This window comes from Platalea leucorodia (genome assembly GCF_965183815.1).
Source record: "Platalea leucorodia genome assembly, chromosome: 3".
NCBI classification, from domain to species: Eukaryota; Metazoa; Chordata; class Aves; order Pelecaniformes; family Threskiornithidae; genus Platalea; species Platalea leucorodia.
The window spans coordinates 96,516,344-96,532,971 of NC_138825.1; positions in this window are offsets into that span (position 1 = coordinate 96,516,344).

The window sequence follows — 16,628 nt, forward strand, 5'->3', positions numbered from 1 at the left end:
TTTAAATGCCTATTTTTAGAACCCTAAATAGATGTTTTGGATTTTGTCCTAAGCAGCTGCACACTGTTAAGCCATTCCACAGAGTTTTAAATATATGAAGCTGAGAAAATGCTTGGATACAACCAGTGAATACTTGAAATTTAAGTGATATAACTGTCATGCAGTATATGTAGCTCAAAACACAAGAATAGCAGCTCATTACTCTCTTCTTCAATAGCTATTGACAATTTCAGTCACAAAAGGATATGTATAGTATGGACTTTAGTTATGGCATCGAAACATGGCAGAGGAGTCAGGAACATACCAACTAACGAGTACAAGGATGACTGTGGTAGCTTCTCTGCCTAATAGGGAGTAACAGGAGAGGCAGAAGGCAATTGTAGCTGCTTAATAAAGGTGTGGCAGGACCTAGAGGAGAGTGTTAGTTTTTTGACTGTGACTTGATTTTTGCAGGATTTTCTGGAGACATATGAAATTAGATCAGCTTTATTTCCGAAGCTGACCTAGTCAACACGGAGAATATGCCATCAATATGTGCGAGGGATCCCCTGCTGGTAAACACAGCCTGAGAAGATGCTCCTTTTCCTAAGGGAGTTCATCTAGCTACAAATTTAACAAAACTGCCTGCCCTTATGTAGTATTTAGTGGCTGATGCTACAGTTATACTAGTTAATAAAACAGCTGTTTTATTAACAGCTGTTTTATAAACAGCTACAGTTGTAGCTAAAGTAGAGGCATATTGAACCTATGAATGTAGAAGCACACAAAGCAGACTTTAATAGTAGCTTGTTTTGAACCCAAACAGGAACACACTAATACAGCATAACTGTGCAAACATTTTTTTACCCAATACTCCAGTAAAAATAGTACTATCATTGCTAGCAATGGGCCTTATGCTTATTGTGCCTCATGCAAACTGTGTGAAGTTTCAGTCCTGGCCTGTGAGGCTTGTTATCAACTTGTTATCAGAAATTATGAGGTGAACTCAGCTTGGTGCCAGGTGTCTCTTGTTATGATGTGCAGTTTAAGTGTGGGTTAACAGCAAAGACCTTGAAAATATGAACACTGGCTGAGAACAGCATCCCCAGAGCTATTAACAACACACTGATGGGCAGTTACAGCTTATTGAAAAAATGCAACCTAGAGAGCCGGGGAAAGACTTCTTTAGCTTTAGGAGATGCAGCAGCAGATGAGCAAGGAAAGAAACAGATGAGCAGCAGGATAAGGCACCTGCCACAGCCTGGAAAAGTAACATTCCCCCCAGGCTCAGGCAGTGTGTAGCCTGGAGTGGAGGCTGAGGGCTGGGAATTGTCTAGCCTTATAAAAGATCCCAAATTTGGTGGATGAGAAAAAGGCATCCGCTTCAGATCCATCTTACCTTCACTGTGAAGCCTAAGATCACCCAGGGCTGTAGCCATCAGTGCTAATTAGGTGGCATCAGGTCCTTGGTATTGCATTTTGGCAGCTAGTGTTGGCTGTGATTGTTAAGGACTGACTACTTTGAATACATAGTGATAATGATAATGACTGATAATAAGAACTAGCCATTAGCAGGAAGGGTGTTATTAATGAGTGCTAGTTATTAATGAGTGCTAGCCCAGGAAAGTTTAAAACTGGCCTAATTTATGAGTCTTCTAAAAACTCTCATCTCTTTTTCTTTAATTGATACTTCTGTGTATGTTCAGCTGTTAAATGGTCCCTGGTACTGTTTTGTTGTACTAACTCCCAATTTTCTAGACAATGCCCATGCACAGTCTAGTGATATTGTGTGTGAGGGATTGCTCTCAATAGCCAGCTTGGATCTACCTTCTCTGTGTGGGGACACCACAGAGATCCCTGTGGGGAGATGCAAAGCATTTGGCCTTAGGATCAGAAGATACTTCCAGGCTAGAAAAAACATTTTACAGAAAAGAACTTCTCAGTTCAGACATAATCTAAGAGTTCCTTATTTTAAGAAAGGGAATTCAATTGCTTGTTCCATGCTTTATGTAGTTAGTTATGCACCTAACTAACACCAGGACTAAAATTGTTCAAAATTCTTGTTAGTATGCAGTAGTACTGTTAGGTCAAAGAACTAACCTGAAGACCCACAGAGGTGTGACCATGTCCCTGTAGAAATGTGTGCATGTACCAAGTTTGCCGGGATTAAAGTATGAGCTAAAACTGCTTTCATGTCCATTGTCTTCTGCAAAGTCTCCTACATTTTTTTATGCAGGGAGTCCATGTATAGTCTCTGTGGAGGTATATGAAGACTGGATTGGGGAACTTTAGGAATCTGCAACAACTGGAAGCTAAAGGCTTCTAGGAGATGGAATGGAGAATTAATTATTTCTAGTTCTGCTAGAAAAGTAGTTATAGTCTAGTTTATAAACCAACTTAAAATACTAGTGGCATTTCAAGTCTGCTTTATGAGATACTGCAATTATTTGCAAACACTGTAGAATTTAAGTTAAAAGTACAAAACTCGAACTTATATGTTATAATTGCCACATAGCTGGGTATCAGAGTGGTACCTCTTACACGTCCAGTTAACTTGAATCATTAATTCCTTGGGGAGTGAGAAACTCCCCCAGACATTCTTCTGCAGAGGCAACACACTGAACATGAGACAAGGTGATTGACTGTGATCTCACGTCCTTCATAACAAAGTATTTGAGTAATTGTTGCAGAAGGTTTCAAGGTGGTTTCAAGAAGGTTTTCAAGAAGATTTCCCCCAGGCAGCTCCTACTGATTTCATCTGCTCAAATATGTTGATTAAAATCCCTAGTGGAGAATCTGACCCTTCCAGAGATTCCCTTGGGTGTTTCCTGCTGTAGAACTAACCAAATTGTATATAGATAAAGCACTTGTAAATGCTCAATAGGGATTGTTGCAGCAGATGCAGAAATAGTCATGTAGGCCAGCCTTTTGTACACAGGGAAGACAGTTAGAAGAGGTTTTATGTGTAGTTAAGATAGCCAATAGCTGGAGTGGTCATGCAGGATCACAGGCCAGCTGGAATTTACGAACTGAGCAGAACAGGAATTTGGGAAGACTTATGTGATCCAGCTGAAGACACCATTGCAAGGATGCATGCAACAGAGATTCCTGTTTCCATCTGTAGAGCAACTGACTGTCCTGTTTGAGGGCCTCATTCTCCATGCAAAAGTTGCCCAGTGCCAAGATCACAAAACCTATTTTTTTTGAACAAACACTCTGTCTCTGTGTGCCTGTGCCACACAGTCCAGATCATCTGAAGGCTGATTTCCACATAAAATCTGCCACACAAATAACTAAATGTTTTCTAGCAAAAAATGAGCCAAGCCTTCCAGCTGCAAAAGAGCAATTATGGCTGGCTAAGTCTATTCAGCGTCAAGGTCACTTGGACTACAGCAGTTAGTTGTGTTATTCTGCAGGTATAGCCTGGGGAGAGCTGCAAAAGGCTAAAGTGTTCATTGCAGAGAGTTCTTTGGCCCTGTGGGTATTTTCGCCTTAGTTGCCAGACAGTTAACAATGTGATACACAGTTAGAGATCAATTATTTTTTAAAGGGAAAGAGTATTTTATCTGAAGGTTTCATTAGCTCACCTAGGTAACTGTACATTATCTTGTTCTGACTGAAAACTACCTGTAACTGCCCTGTCTCCACAAGTTGGAGGTATTCCCCTAAGTAAACTTGGGCTCAAAATACCTTTAATCAATTCATTGTTCAATAAGTGTTTTGAGGTTTCTATTGTTATTAAAGTCACTAAGTTCACCCAAAACAATTCAGACTTCCTCCATAATCTACAATACAAAATATTGTTGGTTATTGTGCCACAATACAAGACATCCATCCAGTAGAACAGTGACATCCTGTACTATATTGTATAGTTAGGAGTATAGACAGTCCAGGGAGTATTCTCATATGCTCCAGTGGAACTTTCAATATAGAAGTTAGCTCACATTAGTGGGAAAAGTGTATTACTTTTGTCTAGTATCTGAAACAGTTGAAATATTTTTCTACATTGTGTCTCTAATTAATGCCATAAAGTATAATGAAGACATGTCAGAAGAAGATATTTCTAGGGAGAAGAGGATTGTCCAGTTGTACTTAAAATATTTCTTCATCTCTGATGACAGGTCAACATTATACTTTATGATTGTAATAAAAAATGCTGCATGTAATGATGCATTTCTAGAATTAATCAGCAAATACAAGAACTTTCCAATTATTCCAGGTATCTAAGGGATTCAGAGTGTTCCCTGACTTCATCTTCTCAATCACAGTTATGGCTCAGCTGATGGGATGAAGGACCTTGATAAATCAAGTCTCCATCGAGAGACTCACATGCATAGTTCCATGCGATTTCTTTGCTAACTGTAATTGATGTAATCTCCTTTATGGCAGTCAAAACTTAAGTAGCTTTTACGAAGCAGAATTATATGTAGATTTAGGTGCTTAAGTCCTCCCTAATTTCAGTAGGATTACTAAGAGGATCCATTGATGGTAGGGACAGATCTAAAGCTGGTTCTTAAGTAAAAGCCTATTGAAAAAACACTTTTTTTTTTTATCAGAGGAAATCAAGAACATTTTTGAGGGCTGTACTGGGCGGAAGTGCCCAGGCACCGGCAGCAAGGGCTGCAGGGCGGCCTCTGTGAGGAGATGCCAGGGCTGTGCCATGCCAGACACAGGTGGTTCCAGCCGTCTCCAACTGACCCACCACAAGGCATGGCTGAGCCCTGCAGCTGAGATGGTGATGACACTGGGAAAATGTATTTAAGAAAGGGTAAAAGTGCTGTGCTGGAGTTGTGAGAGAGAGCAGTGAGAATAATTGAGAGAAACAACTATGAAGACACCAAGGCCACAGAACAAGGAGGGGGAGGAGGTGCTCCAGGCGCCAGAGCAGAGATTCCCCCACAGCCCATGGAGAGGTCATGGTGAGCAGATATCTACACTGCAGCCTGTGGAGAACCCCATGCTGGAACAGGTGGATATCTCCTAAAGGAATTGTAGCCTGTGGTGAGCCCATGCCAAAGCTGGGGAAAAGTGTGAGAGGGAAACAGTGGCAGAGAGGAGCTGTCATGGACTGACCACAACCCTCATTCTCCATCCCCCTGCATGTCTCAGGGGTGAGGAGGAGGTGTGAAGTGAGTGAAGCTGAGGTGGGGAAGAAGGAAGGTGGGGTTAAGGTGGTTTAGTTTTTGTCTTTGTTTCTTATGAGCATAAGCAGCATAAACATCCCTTCCTTCGAATAAGCAACAAAATCAGAATAATCCTAAAGCTAATGTAGAAGTTTGCAGTAACTAAGTTATTTTATTATTTATTTTAAATTTGTTAATTTGCATCCTACTAGAAAATGAATATTTCAATTCAAATTCGTAGCCTTGTCCTTTGTTTGGCATGAGCTGCATTTCTCACAACCATTTTAAAATCTCAAGAGGTCAGCTTCCTATGGAGCAGGTAGCCATTTTGCAATTGTTTAAGGACCTTTTACTCTCTTCTGGTAAATTTCTACTTTTCAGTTTCTGGAAGAAGCTTTGATATTCCTGTTTTGATTTGAATTTCATTTTACATCACCAAAAATGGCCAATAGAAAAGTTACTCCTCTTTTGGAATAAAAACCATGTCTGACTCTTTTCTAAAGAAATCTCCAAGGATTAGCCTTTGTGCATATCACATTCTATGTAATATTTTGGATATTTTTAGTGTGTCAGGACCCTTTATCTCTAAGCTCTGTGCCACTCTTGAAGCCAGTCAGGAGTGTGGGTTCAACTGGAGCACTCAAGCTTTCTATCCTGGAGAAACCACAAAAGCTTTCCAGCCCAAAATGCAGACTGCACGCTCTGCCTGTGTCCTGATTCCACACAGGAAGAGATTTGAAAGCATCTGCAGAGTGTCACTGAGCAAAGTGCTGTTCTCTGTGCTACCATGGTATGTGCAGCAAAAATCTATTAAAGCAAGAGGAGTTAAAAACTCAATTTATGCTGGGGAAAGAGAAAATGTTTCCTAGTAATTGCATATGAATAAAGATATATAATAATCAGCATAAATTAAACAGGGCACATCACGGCAAATAAATGTAGTTTCTTTCTTTATTATAAACACTAGGATAATACAGAAAGAAAATTCAGTCCTTATATTCCATTATGACAGTTTTATATAGGTCTTCATAATGAGCTCAATGATTAAATATATCTAAGATAAATACAGTAACTAGACTTGGAACTGAGCTAGTAGATGCGCCATTAATTCTCAGTCCTCATACTGTGAGTTTTGTCAGACTTCACAAAAAAAAAAAAAAAAAAAGGTTCAGTGAGAGTCTGTGTGCCATTAGGAGAACTAAAGAAATTATTCCAGTCTGCAACTAGGAGATTACATTCTTTTTCTTTAGTTAGTAACTTGCAAAAGGTATCCCATTCTGAATAAAACTAGAATTGGAGTATAGATACCAAACTGGGATATAAATATTAAATATTTGACAGAGATTTTTAGAGTTAAGGGGTTTAGGGTTGGCAAGACAAATGGAATGTATTAGGAACTCCTTTCTTTCATAGCAGAGATAAAATACATCCAGGTTCTGTGTACACTGTGCACAAAAGTAATAGTTATATTATATAGCAAAATGTGGAAGCATCAAGGAAATTATGTGAAACAGAAACCCCATAAACCCTCTGCTCTGTTTTTTATTTTCAGTGAGAAATTTGGGATTTTCTAGCATTTCAAGTCTCGTATTCACTTTCATTAGTTGAACTGCTACAAAAGTAAACAAGGGTGGGAAATATTTTCCTAAAGGGATGGTGGAATATGTTTATTTTTGTAATGATGTTGATAAGCTATAAAGATACATTTCAGGCAATTGTATAGAATTATTTCAAGTTTTAAAACCACTGTATGTATAATGAAATGTATTAGTAGAAGATCTTGTCCAGTCATTTCGTACATCTTGTGCGTCATTCAGGTGCCTAAACGTGGATATGCAATGCTGTTTTAGGTACCCTAGGGCAGCTCAAGTCACTTCCGGCAGCCACTCTAGTAAGGTATGGGTCATTGATAGGTCCCATATTGTATCTGTCAGCCCCATATGGATACTTTGGATACTTAGGGTCTCCCTTATAGCTCTAGGCACCCGTGTTTTACAAATAAATCCTGTCCCATCGGCATGAGTCATTGTTGTCCTCTAGCTTGTATATTTGGCACAATGGAGTTCAGGGCATTTTGACTTTCTCAGCACAGCTGTGGGGCTGTAACAGTCACACAGTATAGCTGTCTCACATAAAATGATCTTTCTCCATAGTGGTTTTTGAATAACTATTTTCATACTTTCCATTAAATTCATCAGCATTATGTTATGTACAATGGTAAATCAGTGTGGACATGTTTGCTCTACTTGGTTTATGTGCTCATTCAGTAGCAGCAGTAGAAATTATCTAATCTAGCTGGGTATATTCCTGAACAATATTTTGGGATTATATAGCAAAGAACTTAGGTAAATGGTGTGATTCCTGTTCAGATCTAGAAAATTATGAGAGTACAAGAAATTCAGAGGAGACAATCAGGTCAAACTGACAATCCTGAAGTTTTCCTCCTTTTACCCGATCCAATTAGTGCAACCTTGCTACATTAAGCACAGCATAAACCCGTACAGAATTATTTTTTTGTTTGCACTGACAGTATTTAGTGTCTGGTTGGTGGAATCCAGAATTCTGTTTATCTAAACAATTTAATGATGAAAAGTATGTCAGAAGGGATTTATAGTATTTTAATTTAGTGGAGATTTGAGAGATGAAGGTGCCAACTGATCACTCATCAGTGAAAGACCCAATGATGCTGCCCTGAAACGTGCTAACATGTGCTTTCTCATTTCTGATGGAAATGCACAATGTGCCAAACTGAAAAAGTGATATCCTGCTGGCTGCAGTTAACCATTGTCCATAAAGAGCAAATGAGGAAAAAATTTTCTGCAGTTATTTTGGCTTTTTACAGCAATAGATAAGACTTCACCTTGGCTGTATCGTCACATGTAAGTTTGTATAATCAGGCATCTATGTCTTGTTTTTTACAGAGGAGTATAAATTACGTTTTGAAATTGTTACCTATGTACCTGCATAAAAATCACTTTGCATGGCTTTTCACATAATTCACATGTACATTCAGACACACCTATTGCAGTGTGAATAGAGAAATTTTTCTGAAGTTACTAATAAAGATCTAATAAAGTTGGAAAGCAGTCCAGGTCATGTTATAATTCTCAAACTGGTTAGATATACTAGATGGGATTCTACTATATGTTTATGAGAAAAAAGTAACTATTTATTACTTACTTGCTGATACGGCATCTGGAATATTCTGTTGTATCCCTATATGATTTCGTTGTGATGCTTTGGAAACAATGCAGTATGTTTAAGGGCTTTGTACAATTATATTGAAATGCAATCATCATTTATATCTTCATTTGAGAGATCATTCTTGTACTATTAACAAGACCAAAACAATCTGTAAAAAATGGAAATTTAATCTGAATATACCTCTTTCTGAAGGGTAATTAGAGAAGAATTTAAACCACAACGTGAGATTCAGAGGTAATTTTTCAGCTAATTAGTTCATGCAGAGGTTACTTGAAATTTAAGGTTCCAGATTACAGCGATGGAGAATAATTTGGTGTTACAGAATGGGAGACTAAAAAATCTGCCTTGGTTTAGGTTTGGATCTGTGTCCTGGTGTGGAATAACCAGATCTACTTATCTATTCCCTTCTCAACATGTCCGAGGAAGATGACAGAAAAGCACAAGTTTAAAATCCAAGACAATGAGAAAAACTACATGTAAACATGCAAATTTTATGACAGCTAACTATACAAAACCTTGTTTACGTATTGCACAGTACACATTTGCAGTATTATAGTATACTGTTGTATGATCTATTCAGTAATTCGATGACAAAGCTTGTTAATCATTCACTTATGGCATTAGCTTCTATAAGGGGACTTTCTCTTGATAGTAGTGAGTGCAGTCTGTTAACATAATTCTGCACATAGGCCATAAAAGAATGGTGCTCTACATAAAGTGATGCAGAGCAAATCAGGACTTTGTTTAAAGATGTTGGATAGCAAAGATATCAAGCTAAGATTTCAGTGGTACTGTTTGCATTAAGAGTAAATGCAGAACTTGGACTGAGTGTTCTGAATTTATAGTAGGTCTACATCCATAAAAAGACTTTCAAGGTCTGGTGAATTTACTTTTACAGCAACAGAATTTCTTGATGCCACTGCTGATATAAAACTCTCTTAGAGTAAGAAATTTGGTCAAGGAAGGATCAGAGAAAGGCTGCCCTTTGACAAGTCTATACTCCTATGCTATTCCTACGTTTACTACTGCTGCAGTACGATAAAGACCATGAGGCCATTTTGCACTGCTCTGAAGCCTATGATGTACATTTGCACATGTGTTATGTCTGTCCAGAAGGGTGATGGATGATTATTAATGCTTCCCACAGAATAGCTCCAGCATCCCTTACACAAGACTCCTATATATCTGCTCTGGCCAGTATAATTGTTATTTTGAGTTTTATAGATAGATTACTGGTAATCTAAATGTAGATAAGTATTATTTAAACTGATAAAAGATCAACATTTTATTATTTTGTATAGTTTACTGAAGTACTTATGAAAACCTTTGCATCATGAAATATAAAGGTATTTTTGTTTTTGAAAAGCATAATTGCACACAGAACCTCTACAGTCTGTTACTAGAATTTATTAAACAGTAATAAAAGGTATTGCATACATTAGGGAGTAGGAACCCAAATGCTGACTTGAGAAAGAACTTGAAAGGAATTAGTAAGTATTTAATCCCTGGAAAAGATGATAGTAATTCTGCCTCACCAGTAAGCCAGCACAGGTAATGAAGAAGCAGCTAAACTTCAGAGGTGCCAGGTTCTGTCAAGTTCTATAGCTAATTATCAACTTCTTGAGCAGTTCCCTGTATCACCCATTTTGATATCCGGCCGCATTTACATGCTCCATTTCCAAAGGTGATGTTCCATAATAAAATTTAGATATAAAAATATACTAAATGTTGATGTTTCAATTAAAGGTGATCCTATCTTAATGAAAAACCCTTTTAAAAGTATAAATTCCCCAGAGTGTTTTCACAAGATATACTGTATAGTTTTGGTCCTTTTCCCACATTTTAATAGGTTTTGCTTAGAGCTGTGTAATAATCCTGGCCAGAAAAAATTACCCAGTGCATAATATCTCAATGTTTTCACTATTGCTACTATCCTCTTCACCATGTCAGACAGAAGGGAAAAAAAAAAAAAAAAAAAAAAAAGCAAGCTTCCAGATTCATTTGCAGATTCACTCATCCTATTGATTCCATATCTCTTCATAAACAGGATGTTCATGAAGACAGTCTGCTTATAGTCATTTATGATCTGTAGCAGCACTGGGGTTTTTTTTGAGTCCTCTCCTCATATCACCTGTGAGGTTTATGGGTCTAGAAAGGATCAGAATAGCTTTAAAAGGACCATATGTGGGCTGCAAAGTCTTTCTAGGAGCCCATAGGGGTCTCTGTGGGACAATCCATATGGCTGAGAGTTCTGTGGTGCAGCAGGCATAAAACAGCATCTCTGCCTTTGAAACAGACAGAGCTATTGAGATGAAATGACAGAGATGGAAATACTGCTGGAAAAAACAGTGGGAAATAATGTGGCTAGAGGCAGAATTAACTATAACTGTACACTTTGCTGTCTTTGCAAAAAGGTTGGTTTTGGTTTTTTCTCTAGTTTCATCTCACTTTGGTTCCTTTTGCAATTTAGTATACTGAAGTACATAAACACTATCTTAAAAATGCTTCCTTTATTTCAAGAAGACAAAGAATGTATGATTATTCACATGTTTTAGAATACAATGTAAATTCTCAGGAATGAAGCTTCTGTTCTAGGCCTTTTCTACAATAGGTAGAATATCAGTGAAAATAAGATTAAGTTTTCACACAGGAAATTTTCTTGAAATTGAATTTAAATTAACTCCTTGTTGCAAAAATAAAACATCATGGATTTGTCATAATCTTATTGTCCAGCAGTCTGTTCTACAGTGCTGTTCTGTTCTATATCAGTGAGATTTCAATCTGAGTCTGAGTACCTACTCTACAGAATTGCACTAAGACCAGGGGTTTCACCGACAGCTCTTTAGTCATGACTGCAGTCAATTTTAAATCTCATTTCTCACAGATTTCACAGGGGAATTTATATGCACATAATGTAAAAGGAACCCAAGCAATATTACAGACAACGAAAGTGTAAGCTTCTCCTTCCTGAAATTCTCCACAGAGAAGCCACAGCAACTGCCGCTGGGTGTTCTTGGTTCTATTTCACCACTTTGCCATCTGGGGAAACATAAGAGAATCAATACATCAGATTCTGGAGGTTATGCTTTAGAGGTTATTTCTTTTTAACAGATGAATTGTTTTCCTCTTTCACTCATAAATATAAACATAGGGAAAATATTGTAACTAGTGACAACTGAGGTAACTAAATACTGAAGCTTTGCTTAGATACAGATAAAAAGGTTGTAAACCTTGCTTGACAGTGTCCAGTCACAGCATGAAGGACAAATTTTTCATGGACTTCGCATTAGTGTGATGTATGGTTCTCTTTGCCCCCTCCCCCCCAATAAATTACCTTCATCCAGGATAAATGTAAATATAAGAACAAGCAGTAACATTACTCGATAATTTAATTCTCCTTCACTGTGTCCTTGAAACTTCTCACAAAGCATTGCAATCTTTTAGAGTGACTTAATGCATAAAGTATCAAAGTACTGAGAGATCCCAACAGTTTCACAAAATTAGACAGACATTGATTTTAAACTGTTTTTTTTCTTCTTCTTTATTAACATCTTTCTTTGTATACAAAGGAAATTTGATGGAATACAGCTGTCTCTGGCCTTTAAAATTATAATGACAATTGAGATGTTTATTATTAAATAGTTGGCATTATTCCGTGTTGTAAATTTTAAGATTACAGAGTTATTACATTCTGCCAATAAAATTAAGAATGCATGTACTGATTCATTTTCAGTTAAGCATGAACAAAAATGGTTTTAACTTCTTGATCCTGTGAGAATATGCTACCCAAAGGACTTCATCTGTAGAAACATCTCAAATAAAAATGTCTGAACGTGATTGGGATTTTTTTTTCTGAATGAATGTGTAATGCTGAACACTTCTTACTTGCATCATTTATATCATACCTTATGGTCTTCATTACAGAGACAAGGCGCCTTTGATTTTTAGAGGTCTGAATATAAAGTAGGTTTGCCCCATGTGATATAATATTAATAATATTCCTATTAAGTCATATCTTCCTAGAATGTCTAGAGGCCCAAAAGGCAGGAATCCTGGATTTTTGGCTGTGACTACTGAAAAAAGAAACAAAACCCCAAAACATGATGGTCTATTTATCCTTCTCATAAAGGCAGAAGGTACTGGAACCTTCATTGTTCAACTGAAGGAGTTAACTGACAGGGATGAGTCCCTGCTCTTTTTTGCCTTTTCTCCACCTTGCCCTATGCTCCCTGCATATATGATTACCTGATGGTCTAACTTAGAGTAGTTGTAACCATTTCATTTTAACATACCCTCTGTGCTGCTGACTACTTCATTCTGTCAAGGTACAGGATCTGTTATCTCACGTCCACTGATAGGGAGATGTCAGGCCTTCTTTTCTTCAGATAAGTGTTAATCAAGTACAAAACCCAGGACTTTTACCAGTATCACTTTTGGAAAGTTGTGCTTAACTTCAGACACCAAGGAAACTGCAAGGCTAACAACAGAAAAGCTTTAAACTTTTCTAGTTTTGGAAAAGTGCAGAGCATGATGACCATGTGGTCTGGTTTACAGCCTGGATCTTATTGGATTTAAGTCTGTGTATCCAATAGGTGGCATGGCTGTGACTTATGATTTTTGTGATTTATACACATGAAGTTATAATATATATGAGAAAAGAAGAGGAAAGCTGCAAAACTTGATGTATACAGCCACAATACATTTTTGAGAGCACTAATATTGAAATTATTGTTACTAACTAGGAGTAGAGGAAAGGTATCTCTAGCCCTTTTACTTCCCTGTTAAGTTTGCACTTGGATATCATAACATTTCCATTTGATTTTCTTTTTGTCAATACCACTGTTACTGTAATTGCCATGAACAATTAAAAAGGTATTTAAAGAACAATTACCCCAAATTCTGCTTGCAGGAGCAAAGAGCTGCATGAATGGAATATGCATTCTTAATTCACAGTTGGTAATCACCTTTGGGAATATCATTGCACATTAGACTAGGTTTTATCTGATATAAACAGACATGATTCCACAGATACAATTTGTCCCTTTTAGCGCTCTTGTCCATAATTTACATAGGTTTGTTTTACCCAGCAGTATACATTGCCTTCTTTTAGGCAATGTGCCTGAGCTGTAGCCATTGGCATGTGATATGCAAACGTGGGAAGTCCTGGTGAAAACAAAAGCCCATTAACAAAAGTGTGGGGGAACAGGCAGTTCTGTTTAATGTTGGCTGAAAGCCAAGGATTCCTGATGATAAATGTAGAAGCTCTGTTTTCTCTTGTAACAACTGACTGTGATTCAGCCTTAGGCATAACACTAAGAGGCTTCCAAAGTTTCATCAAATTAATTTTTTTTCAGTTGTATTGATTTTAATGGTCCTAGACAAAAAATTAATTTGATCCAACAAGTTCAATGTTTTCAACAGGAAAAAAGTTTATAACTAGAGAAAAAAAGAGAATGAATATACACTGTATGTATTTGCTTACACTTCTTATCTACACTTTCTCCATGCAGAGAACTAATGTAGACGTCAATAGGATCTGAGGACTATCTGCCACCTGCATCATCAGAGGTAGTCATAACTGATAGTTTTGGCTCAGTTTTCAGGATATTCTATGGTCTTGCTAAGATGGAATATGAGCCAGATTTTTAAAATTTAAGATTGTGGGTGGATTTGGAATGAATTCTATCTAGCTGTTAGCAGAACTAGTGGGAGAACATCAAAAACGGCATTGTTGTCTGTGATATGCCTGGGATTGTGGGAACAACCTTTGTACTACCCTTAGGAAAAGCATCTTGGACTATGTTGTTCTCACACCATACATGCCTATATTACTACTTGCATTCTTTGAAATTTGGTGTCCTTGGTATATTTAGTATCTCTGTGAATTAAACCCACTTCAGTAAAAGCTTTACCTATTAGATACTGTGGTATAGACTCTGTTTCATATAGGCAGTTTTAAATAAATGTACCTTGCCTTAAGTGTTAAAAAAAAAAAAAATGACCTGATAGAGCAGTATCCATGGCAGTGAGAAAAATTATAAAAGCAGCAGATATTGCTAAGGTTCTGGTGAGACATAGAAGAACACTTTTAGTAAACCATATCAGGGTATGATTTATTGTAACCACAGTTTATCATCCAGTGGGCACGAGTACATTAGACCTATGGAAAACAGAGATCCGAATTAATCTCCATTCCTCTATGGTGCTTGGATAATGCTCTGTAACAATGCATTTTGAAGAGAGAGTGTTACAATACCTGTGTTGCACAGCTTAAATTATAAACTGCAAGAACAAATTTTGACTTTTGTCATTGTTTCTGGATATTACTTAATATGGAACTTTTCAATGCAGTGATGACAATTATATGCCAGTTTCCACTATAGAATACAAGTATGACGCTGACTTTGAAAATTTATCTTGCAAAATTATATCTGACCTTTTTCTTAAAACATGCAGGGTCAGTAAGAACATGCTGATCTTGAAGATAAATCAGTTTACAGCATGTAAGAACTTCTGTCCCATTTGGCTATTAAAGCTATATTTTCTATTACATCTTCAATAAGATAAATAGTGACTATGTGGCAGGCTTAACTATACCATAAAGCCCGAAAAAGAAACAAACATATAAGACCTCTAAAATATATGTGCTAGAGAACTAGATAGATCTAAAGAACTCAGCAACAGGTTTCCATATCAATAACTTAGTCTTCAGATTTTAATAGCTTCAGTGATCTAGGGAAATAGACTCTATATCCAGCAAAATGCAAGTTTATAGCTCAGTGGATGGAGATTCAGGCTTCCATTATAAATAAATGGCATTGCATTAAATTGCCCTAGCCTCTTGCTGCACAACACTATCTGACACTAGTAAAATATTACTACATTACCTTGCCCTTTGTACCAACAACAGCAGCACATATTGCCGACAACAATTAATTTGCCCCAGGGAACACTGGGTTCTTTCTGAACTGCAGTACAGATGAATAGAGGTGGGTTGATCATGTGTTTTCCCCATTTATTTCCAATGCAAGAAATCCTAGCTTTTCTGGCAGAAGGACTGAAATGCAAATGACTGAGAAGTCACCTTATCCTACCATTTTTGCTCCTTTAAGCTAATCATTCTTGTATGAGTATGTGATAAGATAGATGCTGATTTACAATATGCAGCTTGTACTGAGCACACCATACTTTACATTATTCTTTTAATAAAATATGAAAAATTAGCACTAAAGACTTGAATTTTTTAAGTAAATAGTCTTAAATATTGTAAAAAAGACAGGTGGTCCCTAATTTAGTAAATATTTTACAGAATCTTATCATATAAGATAAGGCTTTTCTGTTCACTTGACAGCATACATTATACCAGTATAGTAGAAGTACCACTTATTCGAAGTGTTTTTTTCTGAGTTTGCATTTTACATCTGTTACAAGGTCCTTCTCCCTGCTCCTAAGCAGAACATTAAGGGAAACTAATGTGTTTATACTTACACTGTATCATTTTTCTTTCCCAAAGCATCTGCTACTGGCCACTGTCAGAGAGAAGACTCAGGGCTAGACACACTTTTCTTAAGCTTTTATGAAGTGTGTTTACTTAAATTACCATTAATCATATTTAAGATAGCTACTGGGCCTCCTCCAATCAGGTCTTTAATCTGTTACTGCACTCATGATCTTTTCTCACAAAAGTGTTGTAAGGGACGCACACAACATTAAAAATGTATAAATATAAAATATATACATTTGTAACCTTTTGAATAAGCTCATCATTACTGCTTACATGGTTTGTCTGGACTGTGAAATAGTGGACTGTAAAACTGAAAGCATTTATTTTTTCTGTGTTCTGATACTTTGACCTCACAGCCACTTCATCCTTCAGAATCTCTGCTGTCGTTGGACAGCCCTACACTAGAAATATGTGGTAACTCACTAGTGTGTGATACAAGCAAAGGAGTCTCTTTTTAGTATAGATAAAATTCTATCAGGAAATCTGCACTTTGCCCTGTAATTGTTAATTATACCACTTCAAATAAAAGAAGCTCTCCTTGTGAAGTGCAGTTTGGTGGTACTATTTTCTTGATGCAAAAGGTTTCTGCCAGCTTAGCCATGTCACTCACGGATCACCCCTTAACCTTCTTCAGATCCGCGTTGCTGTTATGTTTGTGAAAAGACTGCAATTCTAAATTTTCAGTATAATTAATGCAATATTCAGAAGGGTCTGAAAAAATATGGATGATTTGGCTGATATTTTCTCAGTATGTTTTTGGCTCAGTCATTTAATGATACTGTAGATACTGTACGGTTTGATCCCAGTAATTCAGCTAC